The sequence below is a fragment of the Equus caballus genome, chromosome 5 (assembly GCF_041296265.1).
Source record: "Equus caballus isolate H_3958 breed thoroughbred chromosome 5, TB-T2T, whole genome shotgun sequence".
NCBI classification, from domain to species: Eukaryota; Metazoa; Chordata; class Mammalia; order Perissodactyla; family Equidae; genus Equus; species Equus caballus.
Window position 1 is genome coordinate 49,665,820 of NC_091688.1, and position 24,730 is coordinate 49,690,549.

Here is a 24,730-nt window from a genome sequence, read left to right on the forward strand (position 1 = left end):
TGTGAAATGCAGTTTCTTGGCAGGCCTGATCTGGCTGAAGTAGAACTTCTGCTCTGGGTGTGCTACATTGCCCTAGAGCCGAAAGGCACAACGTGCAGGCTTCTTTCCAAGGGCGAGTTGGGCCCCAAAGCATCCTGCTTCCAGCTCTTTGGGAAGCTAAGAAACAACTCGCTCTGCACTGTGCTCTTACAGCCTACCGGGAACATCTCTTACAAAGGCCTGTGAAACGCAGTTTCTTTGCAGGCCTGATCTGGCTGAAGTAGAACTTCTGCTCTGCGTGAGCTACATTGCCCTAGAGCGGAAAGGCACAACGTGCAGGCTTCATTCCAAAGGGCGAGTTGCGCCCCAATGAATCTTGCTTCCAGCTCTTTGGGAAACTAAGAAACAACTCGCTCTGCACAGTGCACTTACAGCCTACCGGGAACATCTCTTACAAAGGCCTCTGAAACGCAGTTTCTTTGCAGGCCTGATCTGGCTGAAGTAGAACTTCTGCTCTGCGTGTGCTACATTGCCCTAGTGCTGAAAGGCGCAACGTGAAGGCTTCTATCCAAAGGGCGAGTTGGGCAACAAAGCATCTTGCTTCCAGCTCTTTGGGAAGCTAAAAAACAACTCGCTCTGCACAGTGCTCTTACAGCCTACCGGCAACATCTCTTACAAAGCCCTGTGAAACGCAGTTTCTTTGCAGGCCTGATCTGGCTGAAGTAGAATTTCTGCTCTGGGTGTGCTACATTGCCAAGAGCTGAAAGGCACAACGTACAGGCTTCTTTCCAAAAGGCGAGTTGGGCCCCAAAGCATCTTTCTTCCAGCTCTTTGGGAAGCTAAGAAACAACTCGTTCTGCACAGTGCTCTTACAGCCTACCGGGAACATCTCTTACAAAGGCCTGTGAAACACAGTTTCTTTGCAGGCCTGATCTGGCTGAAGTAGAACTTCTGCTCTGTGTGTGCTACATTGCCCTAGAGCTGAAAGGCACAACGTGCAGGCTTCTTTCCAAAGGGCGACTTGGGCCCCAAAGCATCTTGCTTCCAGCTCTTTGGGAAGCTACGAAACAACTCGCTCTGCACAGTGCTCTTACAGCCTACCAGAACATCACTTACAAAGGCCTGTGAAAAGCAGTTTCCTTGCAGCCCTAATCTGGCTGAAGTAGTACTTCTGCTCTGCGTGTGCTACATTGCCCTAGAGCTGAAAGGCACAACGTGCAGGCTTCTTTCAAAGGGCGAGTTGGGCCCCAAAGCATCTTGCTTCCAGCTCTTTGAGAAGCTAAGAAATAACTCGCTCTGCACAGTGCTCTTACATCCTACCGGGAACATCGCTTACAAAGGCCTGTGAAACGCAGTTTCTTTGCAGGCCTGATCTGGCTGAAGTAGAACTTCTGCTCTGGGTGTGCTACATTGACCTAGAGCTGAAAGGCACAACGTGCAGGCTTCTTTCCAAAAGGCGAGTTGGGCCCCAAAGCATCTTGCTTCCAGCTCTTTGGGAAGCTAAGAAACAACTCGCTCTGCACAGTGCTCTTACAGCCTACCGGGAACATCTCTTACAAAGGCCTGTGAAACGCAGTTTGTTTGCCGGCCTGATCTGGCTGAAGTGGAACTTGTGCTCTGGGTGTGCTACATTGCCCTAGAGCTGAAAGGCACAACGTGCAGGCTTCTTTCCAAAGGGCGAGTTGGGCCCCAAAGCATCTTGCTTCCAGCTCTTTCGGAAGCTATGAAACAACTCGCTCTGCACAGTGCTCTTACAGTCTACCGGGAACATCTCTTACAAAGGCCTATGAAACGGAGTTTCTTTTCAGGCCTGATCTGGCTGAAGTAGAACTTCTGCTCTGCGTGTGCTACATTGCCCTAGAGATGAAACGCACAACGTGCAGGCTTCTTTCCAAAGGGCGTGTTGGGCCCCAAAGCATCTTGCTTCCAGCTCTTTGGGAAGCTAAGAAACAACTCGCTCTGCACAGTGCTCTTACAGCCTACCGGGAACATCTCTTACAAAGGCCTGTGAAACGCAGTTTCTTTGCAGGCCTGATCTGGCTGAAGTAGAACTTCTGCTCTGGGTGTGCTACATTGGCCTAGAGCTGAAAGGCACAACGTGCAGGCTTCTTTCCAAAGGGCGAGTTGCGCCCCAATGAATCTTGCTTCCAGCTCTTTGGGAAACTAAGAAACAACTCGCTCTGCACAGTGCTCTTACAGCCTACCGGGAACATCTCTTACAAAGGCCTGTGAAACGCAGTTTATTTGCAGGCCTGATCTGGCTGAAGTAGAACTTCTGCTCTGCGTGTGCTACATTGCCCTAGTGCTGAAAGGCGCAACGTGAAGGCTTCTATCCAAAGGGCGATTTGGGCCCCAAAGCATCTTGCTTCCAGCTCTTTGGGAAGCTAAGAAACAACTCGCTCTGCACAGTGCTCTTACACCCTACCAGCAACATCTCTTACAAAGCCCTGTGAAACGCAGTTTCTTTGCAGGCCTGATCTGGCTGAAGTAGAACTTCTGCTCTTGGTGTGCTACATTGCACTAGAGATGAAACGCACAACGTGCAGGCTTCTTTCCAAAGGGCGAGTTGGGCCCCAAAGCATCTTGCTTCCAGCTCTTTGGGAAGCTAAGAAACAACTCGCTCTGCACAGTGCTCTTACAGCCTACCGGGAACATATCTTACAAAGGCCTGTGAAACGCAGTTTCTTTGCAGGCCTGATCTGGCTGAAGTAGAACTTCTGCTCTGGGTGTGCTACATTGCCCTAGAGCGGAAAGGCACAACGTGCAGGCTTCTTTAAAAAGGGCGAGTTGGGCCCCAATGAATCTTAATTCCAGCTCTTTGTGAAGCTAAGAAACAACTCGCTCTGCACAGTGCTCTTACAGCCTACCGGTAACATCTCTTACAAAGGCCTAGAAACGCACTTTCTTTGAAGGCCTGATCTGGCTGAAGTAGAACTTCTGCTCTGCGTGTGCTACATTGCCCTAGTGCTGAAAGGCACAACGTGCAGGCTTCTATCGAAAGGGCGAGTTGGGCCCCAAAGCATCTTGCTTCCAGCTCATGGGGAAGCTAAGAAACAGCTCGCTCTGCACTGTGCTCTTACAGCCTACCGGCAACATCTCTTACAAAGGCCTGTGAAACGCAGTTTCTTTGCAGGCCTGATCTGGCTGAAGTAGAACTTCTGCTCTGCGTGTGCTACATTGCCCTAGAGCGGAAAGGCACAACATGCAGGCTTCTTTCCAAAGGCGAGTTGGGCCCCAAAGCATCTTGCTTCCAGCTCTTTGGGAAGCTAAGAAACAACTCGCTCTGCACAGTGCTCTTACAGCCTACCGGAACATCACTTACAAAGGCATGTGAAAGGCAGTTTCCTTGCAGGCCTGATCTGGCTGAAGTAGAACTTCCGCTCTGCGTGTGCCACATTGCCCTAGAGCGGAAAGGCACAACGTGCAGGCTTCTTTCCAAAGGGCGAGTTGGGCAACAAAGCATCTTGCTTCCAGCTCTTTGGGAAGCTAAGAAACAACTCGCTCTGCACTGTGCTCTTACAGCCTACCGGGAACATCTCTTACAAAGGCCTGTGAAACGCAGTTTATTTGCAGGCCTGATCTGGCTGAAGTAGAACTTCTGCTCTGCGTGTGCTACATTGCCCTAGTGCTGAAAGGCGCAACGTGAAGGCTTCTATCCAAAGGGCGATTTGGGCCCCAAAGCATCTTGCTTCCAGCTCTTTGGGAAGCTAAGAAACAACTCGCTCTGCACAGTGCTCTTACACCCTACCAGCAACATCTCTTACAAAGCCCTGTGAAACGCAGTTTCTTTGCAGGCCTGATCTGGCTGAAGTAGAACTTCTGCTCTGGGTGTGCTACATTGCACTAGAGATGAAACGCACAACGTGCAGGCTTCTTTCCAAAGGGCGAGTTGGGCCCCAATGCATCTTGCTTCCAGCTCTTTGGGAAGCTAAGAAACAACTCGCTCTGCACAGTGCTCTTACAGCCTACCGGGAACATATCTTACAAAGGCCTGTGAAACGCAGTTTCTTTGCAGGCCTGATCTGGCTGAAGTAGAACTTCTGCTCTGGGTGTGCTACATTGCCCTAGAGCGGAAAGGCACAACGTGCAGGCTTCTTTAAAAAGGGCGAGTTGGGCCCCAATGAATCTTAATTCCAGCTCTTTGGGAAGCTAAGAAACAACTCGCTCTGCACAGTGCTCTTACAGCCTACCGGTAACATCTCTTACAAAGGCCTAGAAACGCACTTTCTTTGAAGGCCTGATCTGGCTGAAGTAGAACTTCTGCTCTGCGTGTGCTACATTGCCCTAGTGCTGAAAGGCGCAACGTGCAGGCTTCTTTCCAAAGGGCGAGTTGGGCCCCAAAGCATGTTGCTTCCAGCTCTTTGGGAATTAAGAGACAACTCGCTCTGTACAGTGCTCTTACAGCCTACCGGAACATCACTTACAAAGTCCTGTGAAATGCAGTTTCTTTGCAGGCCTGGTCTGGCTGAAGTAGAACTTCGGCTCTGCGTGTGCCACATTGCCCTAGAGCGGAAAGGCACAACGTGCAGGCTTCTTTCCAAAGGGCGAGTTGGGCAACAAAGCATCTTGCTTCCAGCTCTTTGGGAAGCTAAGAAACAACTCGCTCTGCACAGTGCTCTTACAGCCTACCGGGAACATCTCTTACAAAGGCCTGTGAAACGCAGTTTCTTTGCAGGCCTGATCTGGCTGAAGTAGAACTTCTACTCTGGGTGTGCTACATTGCCCTAGAGCTGAAAGGCACAACGTGAAGTCTCCTTTCCAAAGGGCGAGTTGGGCCCCAAAGCATCTTGCTTCCAGCTCTTTGGGAAGCTAAGAAACAACTCGCTCTGGACAGTGCTCTTACAGCCTACCGGAACATCACTTACAAAGGCATGTGAAAGGCAGTTTCCTTGCAGGCATGATCTGGCTGAAGTAGAGCTTCGGCTCTGCATGTGCTACATTGCCCTAGAGCTGAAAGGCACAACGTGCAGGCTTGTATCCAAAGGGCGAGTTGGGTCCCAAAACATCTTGCTTCCAGCTGTTTGGGAAGCTAAGAAACAACTCGCTCTGCACAGTGCTCTTACAGCCTACCGGGAACATCTCTTACAAAGCCCTGTGAAACGCAGTTTCTTTGGAGGCCTGATCTGGCTGAAGTACAACTTCTGCTCTGGGTGTGCTACATTGCCCTAGAGCTGAAAGGCACAACGTGCAGGCTTCTTTCCAAAGGGCGAGTTGGGCCCCAAAGCATGTTGCTTCCAGCTCTTTGGGAATTAAGAGACAACTCGCTCTGTACAGTGCTCTTACAGCCTACCGGAACATCACTTACAAAGTCCTGTGAAATGCAGTTTCTTTGCAGGCCTGATCTGGCTTTAGTAGAACTTCTGCTCTGGGTGTGCTACATTGCCCTAGAGCCGAAAGGCACAACGTGCAGGCTTCTTTCCAAGGGCGAGTTGGGCCCCAAAGCATCTTGCTTCCAGCTCTTTGGGAAGCTAAGAAACAACTCGCTCTGCACAGTGCTCTTACAGCCTACCGGAACATCACTTTCAAAAGGCATGTGAAAGGCAGTTTCCTTGCAGGCCTGATCTGGCTGAAGTAGAACTTCGGCTCTGCGTGTGCTACATTGCGCTAGAGCTGAAAGGCACAACGCGCAGGCTTCTTTCCAAAGGGCGAGTTGGGCAACAAAGCATCTTGCTACCAGCTCTTTGGGAAGCTAAGAAACAACTCGCTCTGCACAGTGCTTTTATAGCCTACCGAGAACATCTCTTACAAAGCCCTGTGAAACGCAGTTCCTTTGCAGGCCTGATCTGGCTGAAGTAGAACTTCTGCTCTGGGTGTGCTACATTGCACTAGAGCTGAAAGGCACAACGTGCAGGCTTCTTTCCAAAGGGCGAGTTGGGCCAAAAAGCATCTTGCTTCCAGCTCTTTGGGAAGCTAAGAAACAACTCGCTCTGCACTGTGCTCTTACAGCCTACCGGGAACATCTCTTACAAAGGCCTGTGAAACGCAGTTTCTTTGCAGGCCTGATCTGGCTGAAGTAGAACTTCTGCTCTGCCTCTGCTACATTGCCCTAGAGCTGAAAGGCACAACGCGCAGGCTTCTTTCCAAAGGGCGAGTTGGGCAACAAAGCATCTTGCTACCAGCTCTTTGGGAAGCTAAGAAAGAACTCGCTCTGCACAGTCCTCTTACAGCCTACCGGGAACATCTCTTACAAAGGCCTGTGAAACGCACTTTCTTTGCAGGCCTGATCTGGCTGAAGTAGAACTTCTGCTCTGCGTGTGCTACATTGCCCTAGAGCTGAAAGGCACAACGTGCAGGCTTCTTTCCAAAGGGCGAGTTGGGCCCCAAAGCATCTTGCTTCCAGCTCTTTGGGAAGCTAAGAAACAACTCGCTCTGCACAGTGCTCTTACAGCCTACCGGAACATCACTTACAAAGGCCTGTGAAATGCAGTTTCTTGGCAGGCCTGATCTGGCTGAAGTAGAACTTCTGCACTGGGTGTGCTACATTGCCCTAGAGCCGAAAGGCACAACGTGCAGGCTTCTTTCCAAGGGCGAGTTGGGCCCCAAAGCATCCTGCTTCCAGCTCTTTGGGAAGCTAAGAAACAACTCGCTCTGCACAGTGCTCTTACAGCCTACCGGGAACATCTCTTACAAAGGCCTGTGAAACGCAGTTTCTTTGCAGGCCTGATCTGGCTGAAGTAGAACTTCTGCTCTGCGTGTGCTACATTCCCCTAGAGCTGAAGGCACAACATGCAGGCTTCTTTCCAAAGGGCGAGTTGCGCCCCAATGAATCTTGCTTCCAGCTCTTTGGGAAACTAAGAAACAACTCGCTCTACACAGTGCTCTTACAGCCTACCGGGAACATCTCTTACAAAGCCCTGTGAAACGCAGTTTCTTTGCAGGCCTGATCTGGCTGAAGTAGAACTTCTGCTCTGCGTGTGCTACATTGCCCTAGAGCTGAAAGGCACAACGTGCAGGCTTCTTTCCAAAGGGCGAGTTGGGCCCCAAAGCATCTTGCTTCCAGCTGTTTGGGAAGCTAAGAATCAACTCGCTCTGCACAGTGCTCTTTCAGCCTACCGGGAACATCTCTTACAAAGGCCTGTGAAACGCAGTTCCTTTGCAGGCCTGATCTGGCTGAAGTAGAACTTGTACTCTGGGTGTGCTACACGGCCCTATAGCTGAAAGGCAGAACGTGAAGTCTCCTTTCCAAAGGGCGAGTTGGGCCCCAAAGCATCTTGCTTCCAGCTCTTTGGGAAGCTAAGAAACAACTCGTTCTGGACAGTGCTCTTACAGCCTACCGGAACATCACTTACAAAGGCATGTGAAAGGCAGTTTCCTTGCAGGCATGATCTGGATGAAGTAGAGCTTCGGCTCTGCGTGTGCTACATTGCCCTAGAGCTGAAAAGAACGACGTGCAGGCTTGTATCCAAAGGGCGAGTTGGGTCCCAAAGCATCTTGCTTCCAGCTGTTTGGGAAGCTAAGAAACAACTCGCTCTGCACAGTGCTCTTACAGCCTACCGGAACATCACTTTCAAAAGGCATGTGAAAGGCAGTTTCCTTGCAGGCCTGATCTGGCTGAAGTAGAAATTCGGCTCTGCGTGTGCTACATTGTCCTAGAGCCGAAAGGCACAACGTGCAGGCTCCTTTCCAAGGGCGAGTTGGGCCCCAAAGCATCTTGCTGCCAGCTCTTTGGGAAGCTAAGAAACAACTCGCTCTGCACAGTGCTCTTACAGCCTACCGGGAACATCTCTTACAAAGGCCTGTGAAACGCAGTTTCTTTGCAGGCCTGATATGGCTGAAGTAGAACTTCTGCTCTGCGTGTGCTACAATGCCCTAGAGCGGAAAGGCACAACGTGCAGGCTTCTTTCCAAAGGGCGAGTTGTGCCCCAATGAATCTTGCTTCCAGCTCTTTGGGAAGCTAAGAAACAACTCGCTCTGCACAGTGCTCTTACAGCCTACCGGGAACATCTCTTACAAAGGCCTGTGAAACGCACTTTCTCTGAAGCCCTGATCTGGCTGAAGTAGAACTTCTGCTCTGCGTGTGCTACATTGCCCTAGTGCTGAAAGGCGCAACGTGACGGCTTCTATCCAAAGGGTGAGTTGGGCCCCAAAGCATCTTGCTTCCAGCTCTTTGGGAAGCTAAGAAACAACTCGCTCTGCACAGTGCTCTTACAGCCTACCGGCAACATCTCTTACAAAGCGCTGTGAAACGCAGTTTCTTTGCAAGCCTGATATGGCTGAAGTAGAACTTCAGCTCTGCGTGTGCCACATTGCCCTAGAGCGGAAAGGCACAACGTGCAGGCTTCTTTCCAAAGGGCGAGTTGGGCCCCAGTGCGTCTTGCTTGCAGATCTTTGGGAAGCTAAGAAACAACTCGCTCTGCACAGTGCTCTTACAGCCTATGGGGAACATCTCTTACAAAGGCCTGTGAAACACAGTTTCTTTGCAGGCCTGATCTGGCTGAAGTAGAACTTCGGCTCTGCGTGTGCTACATTGCCCTAGAGCTGAATGGCACAACGTGCAGGCTTCTTTCCAAAGGGCGAGTTGGGTCCCAAAGCATCTAGCTTCCAGCTCTTTGGGAAGCTAAGAAACAACTCGCTGTGCATAGTGCTCTTACAGCCTACCGGGAACATCTCTTACAAAGGCCTGTGAAACGCAGTTTCTTTGCAGGCCTGATCTGGCTGAAGTAGAACTTCTGCTCTGCGTGTGCTACATTTCCCTAGAGCTGAAAGGCACAATGTGCAGGCTTCTTTCCAAAGGGCGAGTTGGTCAACAAAGCATCTTGCTTCAAGCTCTTTGGGATGCTAAGAAACTACTCGCTCTGCACAGTGCTCTTACAGCCTACCGTAACATCACTTACAAAGGCCTGTGAAACGCAGTTTCTTTGCAGGCCTGATCTGGCTGAAGTAGAACTTCTGCTCTGGGTGTGCTACATTGCCCTAGAACCGAAAGGCACAACGTGCAGGCTTCTTTCCAAGGGCTAGTTGGGCCCCAAAGCATCTTGCTTCCAGCTCTTTGGGAAGCTAAGAAACAAGTCTCTCTGCACAGTGCTCTTACAGCTTACCGGGAACATCTCTTACAAAGGCCTGTGAAACGCAGTTTCTTTGCAGGCCTGATCTGGCTGAAGTAGAACTTCTGCTCTGCGTGTGCTACATTGCCCTAGAGCGGAAAGGCAAAACGTGCAGGCTTCTTTCCAAAGGGCGAGTTGGGCCCCAATGAATCTTAATTCCAGCTCTTTGGGAAGCTAAGAAACAACTCGCTCTGCACAGTGCTATTACAGCCTACCGGGAACATCTCTTACAAAGGCCTGTGAAACGCACTTTCTTTGAAGGCCTGATCTGGCTGAAGTAGAACTTCTGCTCTGCGTGTGCTACATTGCCCTAGTGCTGAAAGGCGCAACGTGCAGGCTTCTATCCAAAGGGCGAGTTGGGCCCCAAAGCATCTTGCTTCCAGCTCTTTGGGAAGCTAAGAAACAACTCGCTCTGCACAGTGCTCTTACAGCCTACCGGGAACATCTCTTACAAAGGCCTGTGAAACGCAGTTTCTTTGCAGGCCTGATCTGGCTGAAGTAGAACTTCTGCTCTGCGTGTGCTACATTGCACTAGAGCTGAAAGGCACAACGTGCAGGCTGCTTTCCAAAGAGCGAGTTGGGCAACAAAGCATCTTGCTTCCAGCTCTTTGGGAAGCTAAGAAACAACTCGCTCTGCACAGTGCTCTTACAGCCTACCGGGAACATCTCTTACAAAGCCCTGTGAAACGCAGTTTCTTTGCAGGCCTGATCTGGCTGAAGTAGAACTTCTGCTCTGCGTGTGCTACATTGCCCTAGAGCTGAAAGGCACAACGTGCAGGCTTCTTTCCAAAGGGCGTGTTGGGCCCCAAAGCATCTTGCTTCCAGCTGTTTGGGAAGCTAAGAAACAACTCGCTCTGCACAGTGCTCTTACAGCCTACCGGGAACATCTCTTACAAAGGCCTGTGAAACGCAGTTCCTTTGCAGGCCTGATCTGGCTGAAGTAGAACTTCTACTCTGGGTGTGCTACACGGCCCTATAGCTGAAAGGCACAACGTGAAGTCTCCTTTCCAAAGGGGGAGTTGGGCCCCAAAGCATCTTGCTTCCAGCTCTTTGGGAAGCTAAGAAACAACTCGTTCTGGACAGTGCTCTTACAGCCTACAGGAACATCACTTACAAAGGCATGTGAAAGGCAGTTTCCTTGCAGGCATGATCTGGATGAAGTAGAGCTTCGGCTCTGCGTGTGCTACATTGCCCTAGAGCTGAAAAGAACAACGTGCAGGCTTGTATCCAAAGGGCGAGTTGGGTCCCAAAGCATCTTGCTTCCAGCTGTTTGGGAAGCTAAGAAACAACTCGCTCTGCACAGTGCTCTTACAGCCTACCGGGAACATCTCTTACAAAGCCCTGTGAAACGCAGTTTCTTTGGAGGCCTGATCTGGCTGAAGTAGAAATTCTGCTCTGGGTGTGCTACATTGCCCTAGAGCTGAAAGGCACAACGTGCAGGCTTCTTTAGAAAGGGCGAGTTGGGCCCCAAAGCATCTTGTTTCCAGCTCTTTGGGAATTAAGAAACAACTCGCTCTGCACAGTGCTCTTACAGCCTACCGGAACATCACTTACAAAGTCCTGTGAAATGCAGTTTCTTTGCAGGCCTGATCTGGCTTTAGTAGAACTTCTGCTCTGGGTGTGCTACATTGCCCTAGAGCCGAAAGGCACAACGTGCAGGCTTCTTTCCAAGGGCGAGTTGGGCCCCAAAGCATCTTGCTTACAGCTCTTTGGGAAGCTAAGAAACAACTCGCTCTGCACAGTGCTCTTACAGCCTACCGGAAAATCACTTTCAAAAGGCATGTGAAAGGCAGTTTCCTTGCAGGCCTGATCTGGCTGAAGTAGAACTTCTGCTCTGCGTGTGCTACATTGCCCTAGAGATGAAAGGCACAATGTGCAGGCTTCTTTCCAAAGGGCGAGTTGGGCCCCACAGCATCTTGCTTCCAGCTCTTTGGGAAGCTAAGAAACAACTCTCTCTGCACAGTGCTCTTACAGCCTACCGGGAACATCTCTTACAAAGGCCTGTGAAACGCAGTTTCTTTGCAGGCCTGATCTGGCTGAAGTGGAACTTCTGCTCTGCGTGTGCTACATTGCCCTAGAGCTGAAAGGCACAACGTGCAGGCTTCTTTCCAAAGGGCGAGTTGGGCCCCAAAGCATCTTGCTTCCAGCTCTTTGGGAAGCCAAGAAACAACTCGCTCTGCACAGTGCTCTTACAGCCTACCGGGAACATCTCTTACAAAGGCATGTGAAACGCAGTTTCTTTGAAAGGCCTGATCTGGCTGAAGTAGAACTTCTGCTCTGCGTGTGCTACATTGCACTAGAGCTGACAGGCACAACGTGCTGGCTTCTTTCCAAAGGGCGAGTTGGGCAACAAAGCATCTTGCTTCCAGCTCTTTGGGAAGCTAAGAAACAACTCGCTCTGCACAGTGTTCTTACAGCCTACCGGGAACATCTCTTACAAAGGCCTATGAAACGGAGTTTGTTTGCAGGCCTGATCTGGCTGAAGTAGAACTTGTGCTCTGGGTGTGCTACATTGGCCTAGAGCTGAAAGACACAACGTGCAGGCTTCTTTCCAAAGGGCGAGTTGGGCCCCAAAGCATCTTGCTTCCAGCTCTTTGGGAAGCTAACAAACAACTCGCTCTGCACAGTGCTCTTACAGCCTACCGGGAACATCTCTTACAAAGGCCTGTCTAACGCACTTTCATTGCAGGCCTGATCTGACTGAAGTAGAACTTCTGCTCTGCGTGTGCTACATTGCCCTAGAGCTGAAAGGCACAACGTGCAGGCTTCTTTCCAAAGGGCGAGTTGGGCCCCAAAGCATCTTGCTTCCAGCTCTTTGGGAAGCTAAGAAACAACTCGCTCTGCATACTGCTCTTACAGCCTACCGGGAACATCTCTTACAAAGGCCTATGAAACGCAGTTTCTTTGCAGGCCTGATCTGGCTGAAGTAGATCTTCTGCTCTGCGTGTGCTACATTGCCCTAGAGCTGAAAGGCACAACGTGCTGGCTTCTTTCCAAGGGCGATTTGGGCCCAAAAGCATCTTGCTTCCAGCTCTTTGGGAAGCTAAGAAACAACTCGCTCTGCACAGTGCTCTTACAGCCTACCGGGAACATCTCTTACAAAGGCCTGTGAAACTCACTTTCTTTGAAGGCCCGATCTGGCTGAAGTAGAACTTCTGCTCTGGTGTGCTGCATTGCCCTAGAGCTGAAAGGCACAACGTGCAGGCTTCTTTCCAAAGGGCGAGTTGGGCCCCAATGCGTCTTGCTTACAGCTCTTTGGGAAGCTAAGAAACAACTCGCTCTGCACAGTGCTCTTACAGCCTACCGGGAACATCTCTTACAAAGGCCTGTCTAACGCACTTTCTTTGCAGGCCTGATCTGGCTGAAGTAGAACTTCGGCTCTGCGTGTGCTACAGTGCCCTAGAGCTGAAAGGCACAACGTGCAGGCTTCTTTCCAAAGGGCGAGTTGGGCCCCAAAGCATCTTGCTTCCAGCTCTTTGGGAAGCTAAGAAACAACTCGTTCTGCACAGTGCTCTTACAGCCTACCGGCAACATCTCTTACAAAGGCCTGTGAAACGCAGTTTCTTTGCAGGCCTGATCTGGCTGAAGTAGAACTTCAGCTCTGGGTGTGCTACACGGCCCTAGAGCTGAAAGGCACAACGTGCTGGCTTCTTTCCAAGGGCGATTTGGGCCCAAAAGCATCTTGCTTCCAGCTCTTTGGGAAGCTAAGAAACAACTCGCTCTGCACAGTGCTCTTACAGCCTACCGGGAACATCTCTTACAAAGGCCTGTGAAACGCAGTTTCTTTGAAGGCCCGATCTGGCTGAAGTAGAACTTCTGCTCTGGTGTGCTGCATTGCCCTAGAGCTGAAAGGCACAACGTGCAGGCTTCTTTCCAAAGGGCGACTTGGGCCCCAAAGCATCTTGCTTCCAGGTCTTTGGGAAGCTAAGAAACAACTCGCTCTGCACAGTGCTCTTACAGCCTACTGGAACATCACTTACAAAGGCATGTGAAAGGCAGTTTCCTTGCAGGCCTGATCTGGCTGAAGTAGAACTTCTGCTCTGAGTGTGCTACACGGCCCTAGAGCTGAAAGGCACAACGTGCAGGCTTCTTTCCAAAGGGCGAGTTGGGTTTCAAAGCATCTTGCTTCCAGCTCTTTGGGAAGCTAACAAACAACTCGCTCTGCACAGTGCTCTTACAGCCTACCAGACCATCACTTAGAAAGGCATGTGAAAGGCAGTTTCCTTGCAGGCCTGATCTGGCTGATGTTGAACTTCGGCTCTGCGTGTGCTACATTGCCCTGAAGCTGAAAGGCACAACGTGCAGGCTTGTATCCAAAGGGCGAGTTGGGTTCCAAAGCATCTTGCTTCCAGCTCTTTGGGAAGCTAAGAAACAACTCGCTCTGCACAGTGCTCTTACAGCCTACCGGCAACATCTCTTACAAAGGCCTGTGAAACGCAGTTTCTTTGCAGGCCTGATCTGGCTGAAGTAGAACTTCTGCTCTGCGTGTGCTACATTGCCCTAGAGCTGAAAGGCACAACGTGCAGGATTCTTTCCAAAGGGCGAGTTGGGCCCCAAAGCATCTTGCTTCCAGCTCTTTGGGAAGCTAAGAAACAACTCGCTCTGCACAGTGCTCTTACCGCCTCCCGGAACATCACTTACAAAGGCCTGTGAAATGCAGTTTCTTTGCAGGCCTGTTCTGGCTGAAGTAGAACTTCTGCTCTGGGTGTGCTACATTGCCCTAGAGCCGAAAGGCACAACGTGCAGGCTTCTTTCCAAGGGCGAGTTGGGCCCCAAAGCATCTTCCTTCCAGCTCTTTGGGAAGCTAAGAAACAACTCGCTCTGCACAGTGCTCTTACAGCCTACTGGGAACATCTATTACAAAGTCCTGTGAAACGCAGTTTCTTTGCAGGCCTGGTCTGGCTGAAGTAGAACTTCTGCTCTGCGTGTGCTACATTGCCCTAGAGCGGAAAGGCACAACGTGCAGGCTTCTTTCCAAAGGGCGAGTTGGGCCCCAATGAATCTTGCTTCCAGCTCTTTGGGAAGCTAAGAAACAACTCGCTCTGCACAGTGCTCTTACAGCCTACCGGGAACATCTCTTACTAGGCCTGTGAAACTCACTTTCTTTGAAGGCCTGATCTGGCTGAAGTAGAACTTCTGCTCTGCGTGTGCTACATTGCCCTAGTGCTGAAATGTGCAACGTGCAGGCTACTATCCAAAGGGCGAGTTGGGCCCCAAAGCATCTTGCTTCCAGCTCATTGGGAAGCTAAGAAACAACTCGCTCTGCACAGTGCTCTTACAGCCTACCGGCAACATCTCTTACAAAGGCCTGTGAAACGCAGTTTCTTTGCAGGCCTGATCTGGCTGAAGTAGAACTTCTGCTCTGTGTGTGCTACATTGCCCTAGAGCTGAAAGGCACAACGTGCAGGCTTCTTTCCAAAAGGCGAGTTGGGCCCCAAAGCATCTTGCCTCCAGCTCTTTGGGAAGCTAGCAATCAACTCGCTCTGCACAGTGCTCTTGCAGCCTACCGGGAACATCTCTTACAAAGGCCTGTCAAACGCAGTTTCTTTGCAGGCCTGATCTGGCTGAAGTAGAACTTCTGCTCTGCGTGTGCTACATTGACCTAGAGCTGAAAGACACAACGTGCAGGCTTCTTTCCAAAGGGCGAGTTGGGCCCCAAAGCATCTTGCTTCCAGCTCTTTGGGAAGCTGAGAAACAACTCGCTCTGCACAGTGCTCTTACAGCCTACCGGAACATCATTTACAAAGGCATGTGAAAGGCAGTTTCCTTGCAGGCCTGATCTGGCTGAAGTAGAACTTCTGCTCTGCGTGTGCTACATTGCCCTAGAGCGGAAAGGCACAACGTGCAGGCTTCTTTCCAAAGGGCGAGTTGGACCCCAATGCGTCTTGCTTACAGCTCTTTGGGAAGCTAAGAAACAACTCGCTCTGCACAGTGCTCTTACAGCCTACTGGGAACATCTCTTACAAAGGCCTGTGAAACGCAGTTTCTTTGCAGGCCTGATCTGGCTGAAGTAGAACTTCTGCTCTGCTTGTGCTACATTGCACTAGAGCTGACAGGCGCAACGTGCAGGCTTCTTTCCAAAGGGCGAGTTGGGCAACAAAGCATCTTGCTTCCAGCTCTTTCGGAAGCTAAGAAACAACTCGCTCTGCACAGTGCTCTTACAGCCTACCGGGAACATCTCTTACAAAGGCCTGTCTAACGCACTTTCTTTGCAGGCCTGATCTGGCTGAAGTAGAACTTCTGCTCTGCGTGTGCTACATTGCCCTAGAGCGGAAAGGCACAACGTGCAGGCTTCTTTCCAAAGGGTGAGTTGGGCCCCAAAGCATCTTGCTTCCAGCTCTTTGGGAAGCTAAGAAACAACTCGCTCTGCACAGTGCTCTTACAGCCTACCGGAACATCATTTACAAAGGCATGTGAAAGGCAGTTTCCTTGCAGGCCTGATCTGGCTGAAGTAGAACTTCGGCTATGCGTGTGCTACATTGCCCTAAGGCGGAAAGGCACAACGTGCAGGCTTCTTTCCAAAGGGCGAGTTGGGCCCCAATGCGTCTTGCTTACAGCTCTTTGGGAAGCTAAGAAACAACTCGCTCTGCACAGTGCTCTTACAGCCTACCGGGAACATCTCTTACAAAGGCCTGTCTAACGCACTTTCTTTGCAGGCCTGATCTGGCTGAAGTAGAACTTCGGCTCTGCGTGTGCTACAGTGCTCTAGAGCTGAAAGGCACAACGTGCAGGCTTCATTCCAAAGGGCTAGTTGGGCCCAAATGCGTCTTGCTTACAGCTCTTTGGGAAGCTAAGAAACAACTCGCTCTGCACAGTGCTCTTACAGCCTACCGGGAACATCTCTTACAAAGGCCTGTGAAACGCAGTTTCTTTGAAGGCCCGATCTGGCTGAAGTAGAACTTCTGCTCTGGTGTGCTGCATTGCCCTAGAGCTGAAAGGCACAACGTGCAGGCTTCTTTCCAAAGGGCGAGTTGGGCCCCAATGCGTCTTGCTTACAGCTCTTTGGGAAGCTAAGAAACAACTCGCTCTGCACAGTGCTCTTACAGCCTACCGGGAACATCTCTTACAAAGGCCTGTGAAACTCACTTTCTTTGAAGGCCCGATCTGGCTGAAGTAGAACTTCTGCTCTGGTGTGCTGCATTGCCCTAGAGCTGAAAGGCACAACGTGCAGGCTTCTTTCCAAAGGGCGAGTTGGGCCCCAATGCGTCTTGCTTACAGCTCTTTGGGAAGCTAAGAAACAACTCGCTCTGCACAGTGCTCTTACAGCCTACCGGGAACATCTCTTACAAAGGCCTGTCTAACGCACTTTCTTTGCAGGCCTGATCTGGCTGAAGTAGAACTTCGGCTCTGCGTGTGCTACAGTGCCCTAGAGCTGAAAGGCACAACGTGCAGGCTTCTTTCCAAAGGGCGAGTTGGGCCCCAAAGCATCTTGCTTCCAGCTCTTTGGGAAGCTAAGAAACAACTCGTTCTGCACAGTGCTCTTACAGCCTACCGGCAACATCTCTTACAAAGGCCTGTGAAACGCAGTTTCTTTGCAGGCCTGATCTGGCTGAAGTAGAACTTCAGCTCTGGGTGTGCTACACGGCCCTAGAGCTGAAAGGCACAACGTGAAGGCTTCTTTCCAAAGGGCGAGTTGGGCCAAAAAGCATCTTGCTTCCAGCTCTTTGGGAAGCTAAGAAACAACTCGCTCTGCACAGTGCTCTTACGGCCTACCGGGAACATCTCTAACAAAGGCCTGTGAAACGCAGTTTCTTTGCAGGCCTGATCTGGCTGAAGTAGAACTTCTGCTCTGCGTGTGCTACATTGACCTAGAGCTGAAAGGCACAACGTGCAGGCTTCTTTCCAAAGGGCGACTTGGGCCCCAAAGCATCTTGCTTCCAGGTCTTTGGGAAGCTAAGAAACAACTCGCTCTGCACAGTGCTCTTACAGCCTACTGGAACATCACTTACAAAGGCATGTGAAAGGCAGTTTCCTTGCAGGCCTGATCTGGCTGAAGTAGAACTTCTGCTCTGAGTGTGCTACACGGCCCTAGAGCTGAAAGGCACAACGTGCAGGCTTCTTTCCAAAGGGCGAGTTGGGTTTCAAAGCATCTTGCTTCCAGCTCTTTGGGAAGCTAACAAACAACTCGCTCTGCACAGTGCTCTTACAGCCTACCAGACCATCACTTAGAAAGGCATGTGAAAGGCAGTTTCCTTGCAGGCCTGATCTGGCTGATGTTGAACTTCGGCTCTGCGTGTGCTACATTGCCCTGAAGCTGAAAGGCACAACGTGCAGGCTTGTATCCAAAGGGCGAGTTGGGTTCCAAAGCATCTTGCTTCCAGCTCTTTGGGAAGCTAAGAAACAACTCGCTCTGCACAGTGCTCTTACAGCCTACCGGCAACATCTCTTACAAAGGCCTGTGAAACGCAGTTTCTTTGCAGGCCTGATCTGGCTGAAGTAGAACTTCTGCTCTGCGTGTGCTACATTGCCCTAGAGCTGAAAGGCACAACGTGCAGGATTCTTTCCAAAGGGCGAGTTGGGCCCCAAAGCATCTTGCTTCCAGCTCTTTGGGAAGCTAAGAAACAACTCGCTCTGCACAGTGCTCTTACCGCCTCCCGGAACATCACTTACAAAGGCCTGTGAAATGCAGTTTCTTTGCAGGCCTGTTCTGGCTGAAGTAGAACTTCTGCTCTGGGTGTGCTACATTGCCCTAGAGCCGAAAGGCACAACGTGCAGGCTTCTTTCCAAGGGCGAGTTGGGCCCCAAAGCATCTTCCTTCCAGCTCTTTGGGAAGCTAAGAAACAACTCGCTCTGCACAGTGCTCTTACAGCCTACTGGGAACATCTATTACAAAGTCCTGTGAAACGCAGTTTCTTTGCAGGCCTGGTCTGGCTGAAGTAGAACTTCTGCTCTGCGTGTGCTACATTGCCCTAGAGCGGAAAGGCACAACGTGCAGGCTTCTTTCCAAAGGGCGAGTTGGGCCCCAATGAATCTTGCTTCCAGCTCTTTGGGAAGCTAAGAAACAACTCGCTCTGCACAGTGCTCTTACAGCCTACCGGGAACATCTCTTACTAGGCCTGTGAAACTCACTTTCTTTGAAGGCCTGATCTGGCTGAAGTAGAACTTCTGCTCTGCGTGTGCTACATTGCCCTAGTGCTGAAATGTGCAACGTGCAGGCTACTATCCAAAGGGCGAGTTGGGCCCCAAAGCATCTTGCTTCCAGCTCATTGGGAAGCTAAGAAACAACTCGCTCTGCACAGTGCTCTTACAGCCTACCGGCAACATCTCTTACAAAGGCCTGTGAAACGCAGTTTCTTTGCAGGCCTGATCTGGCTGAAGTAGAACTTCTGCTCTGTGTGTGCTACATTGCCCTAGAGCTGAAAGGCACAACGTGCAGGCTTCTTTCCAAAAGGCGAGTTGGGCCCCAAAGCATCTTGCCTCCAGCTCTTTGGGAAGCTAGCAATCAACTCGCTCTGCACAGTGCTCTTGCAGCCTACCGGGAACATCTCTTACAAAGGCCTGTCAAACGCAGTTTCTTTGCAGGCCTGATCTGGCTGAAGTAGAACTTCTGCTCTGCGTGTGCTACATTGACCTAGAGCTGAAAGACACAACGTGCAGGCTTCTTTCCAAAGGGCGAGTTGGGCCCCAAAGCATCTTGCTTCCAGCTCTTTGGGAAGCTGAGAAACAACTCGCTCTGCACAGTGCTCTTACAGCCTACCGGAACATCATTTACAAAGGCATGTGAAAGGCAGTTTCCTTGCAGGCCTGATCTGGCTGAAGTAGAACTTCTGCTCTGCGTGTGCTACATTGCCCTAGAGCGGAAAGGCACAACGTGCAGGCTTCTTTCCAAAGGGCGAGTTGGGCCCCAATGCGTCTTGCTTACAGCTCTTTGGGAAGCTAAGAAACAACTCGCTCTGCACAGTGCTCTTACAGCCTACTGGGAACATCTCTTACAAAGGCCTGTGAAACGCAGTTTCTTTGCAGGCCTGATCTGGCTGAAGTAGAACTTCTGCTCTGCTTGTGCTACATTGCACTAGAGCTGACAGGCGCAACGTGCAGGCTTCTTTCCAAAGGGCGAGTTGGGCAACAAAGCATCTTGCTTCCAGCTCTTTCGGAAGCTAAGAAACAACTCGCTCTGCACAGTGCTCTTACAGCCTACCGGGAACATCTCTTACAAAGGCCTGTCTAACGCACTTTCTTTGCAGGCCTGATCTGGCTGAAGTAGAACTTCTGCTCTGCGTGTGCTACATTGCCCTAGAGCGGAAAGGCACAACGTGCAGGCTTCTTTCCAAAGGGTGAGTTGGGCCCCAAAGCATCTTGCTTCCAGCTCTTTGGGAAGCTAAGAAACAACTCGCTCTGCACAGTGCTCTTACAGCCTACCGGAACATCATTTACAAAGGCATGTGAAAGGCAGTTTCCTTGCAGGCCTGATCTGGCTGAAGTAGAACTTCGGCTATGCGTGTGCTACATTGCCCTAAGGCGGAAAGGCACAACGTGCAGGCTTCTTTCCAAAGGGCGAGTTGGGCCCCAATGCGTCTTGCTTACAGCTCTTTGGGAAGCTAAGAAACAACTCGCTCTGCACAGTGCTCTTACAGCCTACCGGGAACATCTCTTACAAAGGCCTGTCTAACGCACTTTCTTTGCAGGCCTGATCTGGCTGAAGTAGAACTTCGGCTCTGCGTGTGCTACAGTGCTCTAGAGCTGAAAGGCACAACGTGCAGGCTTCATTCCAAAGGGCTAGTTGGGCCCAAATGCGTCTTGCTTACAGCTCTTTGGGAAGCTAAGAAACAACTCGCTCTGCACAGTGCTCTTACAGCCTACCGGGAACATCTCTTACAAAGGCCTGTGAAACGCAGTTTCTTTGCAGGCCTGATCTGGCTGAAGTAGAACTTCTGCTCTGCGTGTGCTACATTGCACTAGAGTTGACAGGCACAAGGTGCAGGCTTCTTTCCAAAGGGCGAGTTGGGCAACAAAGCATCTTGCTTCCAGCTCTTTGGGAAGCTAAGAAACAACTCGCTCTGCACAGTGCTCTTACAGCCTACCGGGAGCATGTCTTACAAAGGCCTGTCTAACGCACTTTCTTTGCAGGCCTGATCTGGCTGAAGTAGAACTTCTGCTCTGCGTGTGCTACATTGCCCTAGAGCTGAAAGGCACAACGTGCAGGCTTCTTTCCAAAGGGCGAGTTGGGCAACAAAGCATCTTGCTTCCAGCTCTTTGGGAAGCTAAGAAACAACTCGCTCTGCACAGTGCTCTTACAGCCTACCGGCAACATCTCTTACAAAGGCCTATGAAACGGAGTTTCTTTGCAGGCCTGATCTGGCTGAAGTAGAACTTCGGCTCTGCGTGTGCTACATTGCCCTAGTGCTGAAAGGCACAACGTGCAGGCTACTATCCAAAGGGCAGGTTGGGCCCCAAAGCATCTTGCTTCCAGCTCTTTGGGAAGCTAAGAAACAACTCGCTCTGCACAGTGCTCTTACAGCCTACCGGGAACATCTCTTACAAAGGCCTGTGAAACGCAGTTTCTTTGCAGGCCTGATGTGGCTGAAGTAGAACTTCGGCTCTGCGTGTGCCACATTGCCCTAGAGCGGAAAGGCACAACCTGCAGGCTTCTTTCCAATGGGCGAGTTGGGCCCCAATGCGTCTTGCTTCCAGCTCTTTGCTAAGCTAAGAAACAACTCGCTCTGCACAGTGCTCTTACAGCCTACCGGCAACATCTCTTACAAAGGCCTATGAAACCGAGTTTCTTTGCAGGCCTGATCTGGCTGAAGTAGAACTTCTGCTCTGCGTGTGCTACATTGCCCTAAGGCGGAAAGGCACAACGTGCAGGCTTCTTTCCAAAGGGCGAGTTGGGCCCCAAAGCGTCTTGCTTACAGCTCTTTGGGAAGCTAAGAAAAAACTCGCTCTGCACAGTGCTCTTACAGCCTACCGGGAAAATTTCTTACAAAGGCCTGTCAAACGCAGTTTCTTTGCAGGCCTGATCTGGCTGAAGTAGAACTTCTGCTCTGGGTGTGCTACATTGACCTAGAGATGAAAGGCACAACGTGAAGGTTTCTTACCAAAGGGCGAGTTGGGCCACAAAGCATCTTGCTTCCAGCTCTTTGGGAAGCTAAGAAACAACTCGCTCTGCACAGTGCTCTTACAGCCTACCGGGAACATCTCTTACAAAGGCCTGTGAAACGCTGTTTCTTTGCAGGCCTGATCTGGCAGAAGTAGAACTTCTGCTCTGCGTGTGCTACATTGCCCTAGAGCTGAAAGGCACAACGCGCAGGCTTCTTTCCAAAGGGCGAGTTGGGCAACAAAGCATCTTGCTACCAGCTCTTTGGGAAGCTAAGAAACAACTCGCTCTGCACAGTGCTCTTACAGCCTACCGGGACATCACTTACAAAGGCCTGTGAAATGCAGTTTCTTGGTAGGCCTGATCTGGCTGAAGTAGAACTTCTGCTCTGGGTGTGCTACATTGCCCTAGAGCCGAAAGGCACAACGTGCAGGCTTCTTTCCAAGGGCGAGTTGGGCCCCAAAGCATCCTGCTTCCAGCTCTTTGGGAAGCTAAGAAACAACTCGCTCTGCACAGTGCTCTTACAGCCTACCGGGAACATCGCTTACAAAGGCCTGTGAAACGCAGTTTCTTTGCAGGCCTGATCTGGCTGAAGTAGAACTTCTGCTCTGCGTGTGCTACATTGCCCTAGAGCGGAAAGGCACAACGTGCAGGCTTCTTTCCAAAGGCCGAGTTGCGCCCCAATGAATCTTGCTTCCAGCTCTTTGGGAAACTAAGAAACAGCTCGCTCTGCACAGTGCTCTTACAGCCTACCGGGAACATCTCTTACAAAGGCATCTGAAACGCAGTTTCTTTGCAGGCCTGATCTGGCTGAAGTAGAACTTCTGCTCTGCGTGTGCTACATTGCCCTAGTGCTGAAAGGCGCAACGTGAAGGCTTCTATCCAAAGGGCGAGTTGGGCAACAAAGCATCTTGCTTCCAGCTCTTTGGGAAGCTAAGAAACAACTCGCTCTGCACAGTGCTCTTACAGCCTACCGGGAACATCTCTTACAAAGGCCTGTGAAACGCAGTTTCTTTGCAGGCCTGATCTGCCTGAATTAGAAATTCTACTCTGGGTGTGCTACATTGCCCTAGAGCTGAAAGGCACAACGTGCAGGCTTCTTTCCAAAGGGCCAGTTGGGCCCCAAAGCATCTTGCTTCCAGCTCTTTCGGAAGCTATGAAACAACTCGCTCTGCACAGTGCTCTTACAGCCTACAGGGAACATCTCTTACAAAGGCCTGTGAAACGCAGTTTCTTTGCAGGCCTGATCTGGCTGAAGTAGAACTTCTGCTCTGTGTGTGCTACATTGACCTAGAGCTGAAAGGCACAACGTGCAGGCTTCTTTCCAAAAGGCGAGTTGGGCCCCAAAGCATCTTGCTTCCAGCTCTTTGGAAAGCTAAGAAACAACTCGCTCTGCACAGTGCTCTTACAGCCTACCGGGAAGATCTCTTACAAAGGCCTGTGAAACGCAGTTTCTTTGCAGGCCTGATCTGGCTGAAGTAGAACTTCGGCTCTGCGTGTACCACATTGCCCTAGAGCGGAAAGGCACAACGTGCAGGCTTCTTTCCAAAGGGCGAGTTGGGCAACAAAGCATCTTGCTTCCAGCTCTTTGGGAAGCTAAGAAATAACTCGCTCTGCACAGTGCTCTTACAGCCTACCGGAAACATCTCTTACAAAGCCCTGTGAATCGCACTTTCTTTGCAGGCCTGATCTGGCTGAAGTAGAACTTCTGCTCTGCGTGTGCTACATTGCCCTAGAGCTGAAAGGCACAACGTGCAGGCTTCTTTCCAAAGGGCGAGTTGGGCCCCAAAGCATCTTGCTTCCAGCTGTTTGGGAAGCTAAGAAACAACTCGCTCTGCACAGTGCTCTTACAGCCTACCGGGAACATCTCTTACAAAGGCCTGTGAAACGCAGTTTCTTTGCAGGCCTGATCTGGCTGAAGTAGAACTTCTACTCTGGGTGTGCTACATTGCCCTAGAGCTGAAAGGCACAACGTGCAGGCTTGTATCCAAAGGGCGAGTTGGGTCCCAAAACATCTTGCTTCCAGCTGTTTGGGAAGCTAAGAAACAACTCGCTCTGCACAGTGCTCTTACAGCCTACCGGGAACATCTCTTACAAAGGCCTGTGAAACGCAGTTTCTTTGCAGGCCTGATCTGGCTGAAGGAGAACTTCTGCTCGGCGTGTGCTACATTGTCCTAGAGCTGAAAGGCACAACGCGCAGGCTTCTTTCCAAAGGGCGAGTTGGGCAACAAAGCATCTTGCTACCAGCTCTTTGGGAAGCTAAGAAACAACTCGCTCTGCACAGTGCTCTTACAGCCTACCGGAACATCACTTACAAAGTCCTGTGAAATGCAGTTTCTTTGCAGGCCTGATCTGGCTTTAGTAGAACTTCTGCTCTGGGTGTGCTACATTGCCCTAGAGCCGAAAGGCACAACGTGCAGGCTTCTTTCCAAGGGCGAGTTGGGTTCCAAAGCATCTTGCTTCCAGCTCTTTGAGAAGCTAAGAAACAACTCGCTCTGCACAGTGCTCTTACAGCCTACCGGAACATCACTTTCAAAAGGCATGTGAAAGGCAGTTTCCTTGCAGGCCTGATCTGGCTGAAGTAGAAATTCGGCTCTGCGTGTGCTACATTGCCCTAGAGCCGAAAGACACAACGTGCAGGCTCCTTTCCAAGGGCGAGTTGGGCCCCAAAGCATCTTGCTGCCAGCTCTTTGGGAAGCTAAGAAACAACTCGCTCTGCACAGTGCTCTTACAGCCTACCGGCAACGTCTCTTACAAAGCCCTGTGAAACTCACTTTCTTTGCAGGCCTGATCTGGCTGAAGTAGAACTTCTGCTCTGGGTGTGCTACATTGCCCAAGAGCTGAAAGGCACAACATGCAGGCTTCTTTCCAAAAGGCGAGTTGGGCCCCAAAGCATCTTGCTTCCAGCTCTTTGGGAAGCTAAGAAACAACTCGTTCTGCACAGTGCTCTTACAGCCTATGGGGAACATCTCTTACAAAGGCCTGTGAAACACAGTTTCTTTGCAGGCCTGATCTGGCTGAAGTAGAACTTCGGCTCTGGGTGTGCTACATTGCCCTAGAGCTGAATGGCACAACGTGCAGGCTTCTTTCCAAAGGGCGAGTTGGGTCCCAAAGCATCTAGCTTCCAGCTCTTTGGGAAGCTAAGAAACAACTCGCTGTGCATAGTGCTCTTACAGCCTACCGGGAACATCTCTTACAAAGGCCTGTGAAACGCAGTTTCTTTGCAGGCCTGATCTGGCTGAAGTAGAACTTCTGCTCTGCGTGTGCTACATTTCCCTAGAGCTGAAAGGCACAATGTGCAGGCTTCTTTCCAAAGGGCGAGTTGGTCAACAAAGCATCTTGCTTCAAGCTCTTTGGGATGCTAAGAAACTACTCGCTCTGCACAGTGCTCTTACAGCCTACCGTAACATCACTTACAAAGGCCTGTGAAACGCAGTTTCTTTGCAGGCCTGATCTGGCTGAAGTAGAACTTCTGCTCTGGGTGTGCTACATTGCCCTAGAACCGAAAGGCACAACGTGCAGGCTTCTTTCCAAGGGCTAGTTGGGCCCCAAAGCATCTTGCTTCCAGCTCTTTGGGAAGCTAAGAAACAACTCTCTCTGCACAGTGCTCTAACAGCTTACCGGGAACATCTCTTACAAAGGCCTGTGAAACGCAGTTTCTTTGCAGGCCTGA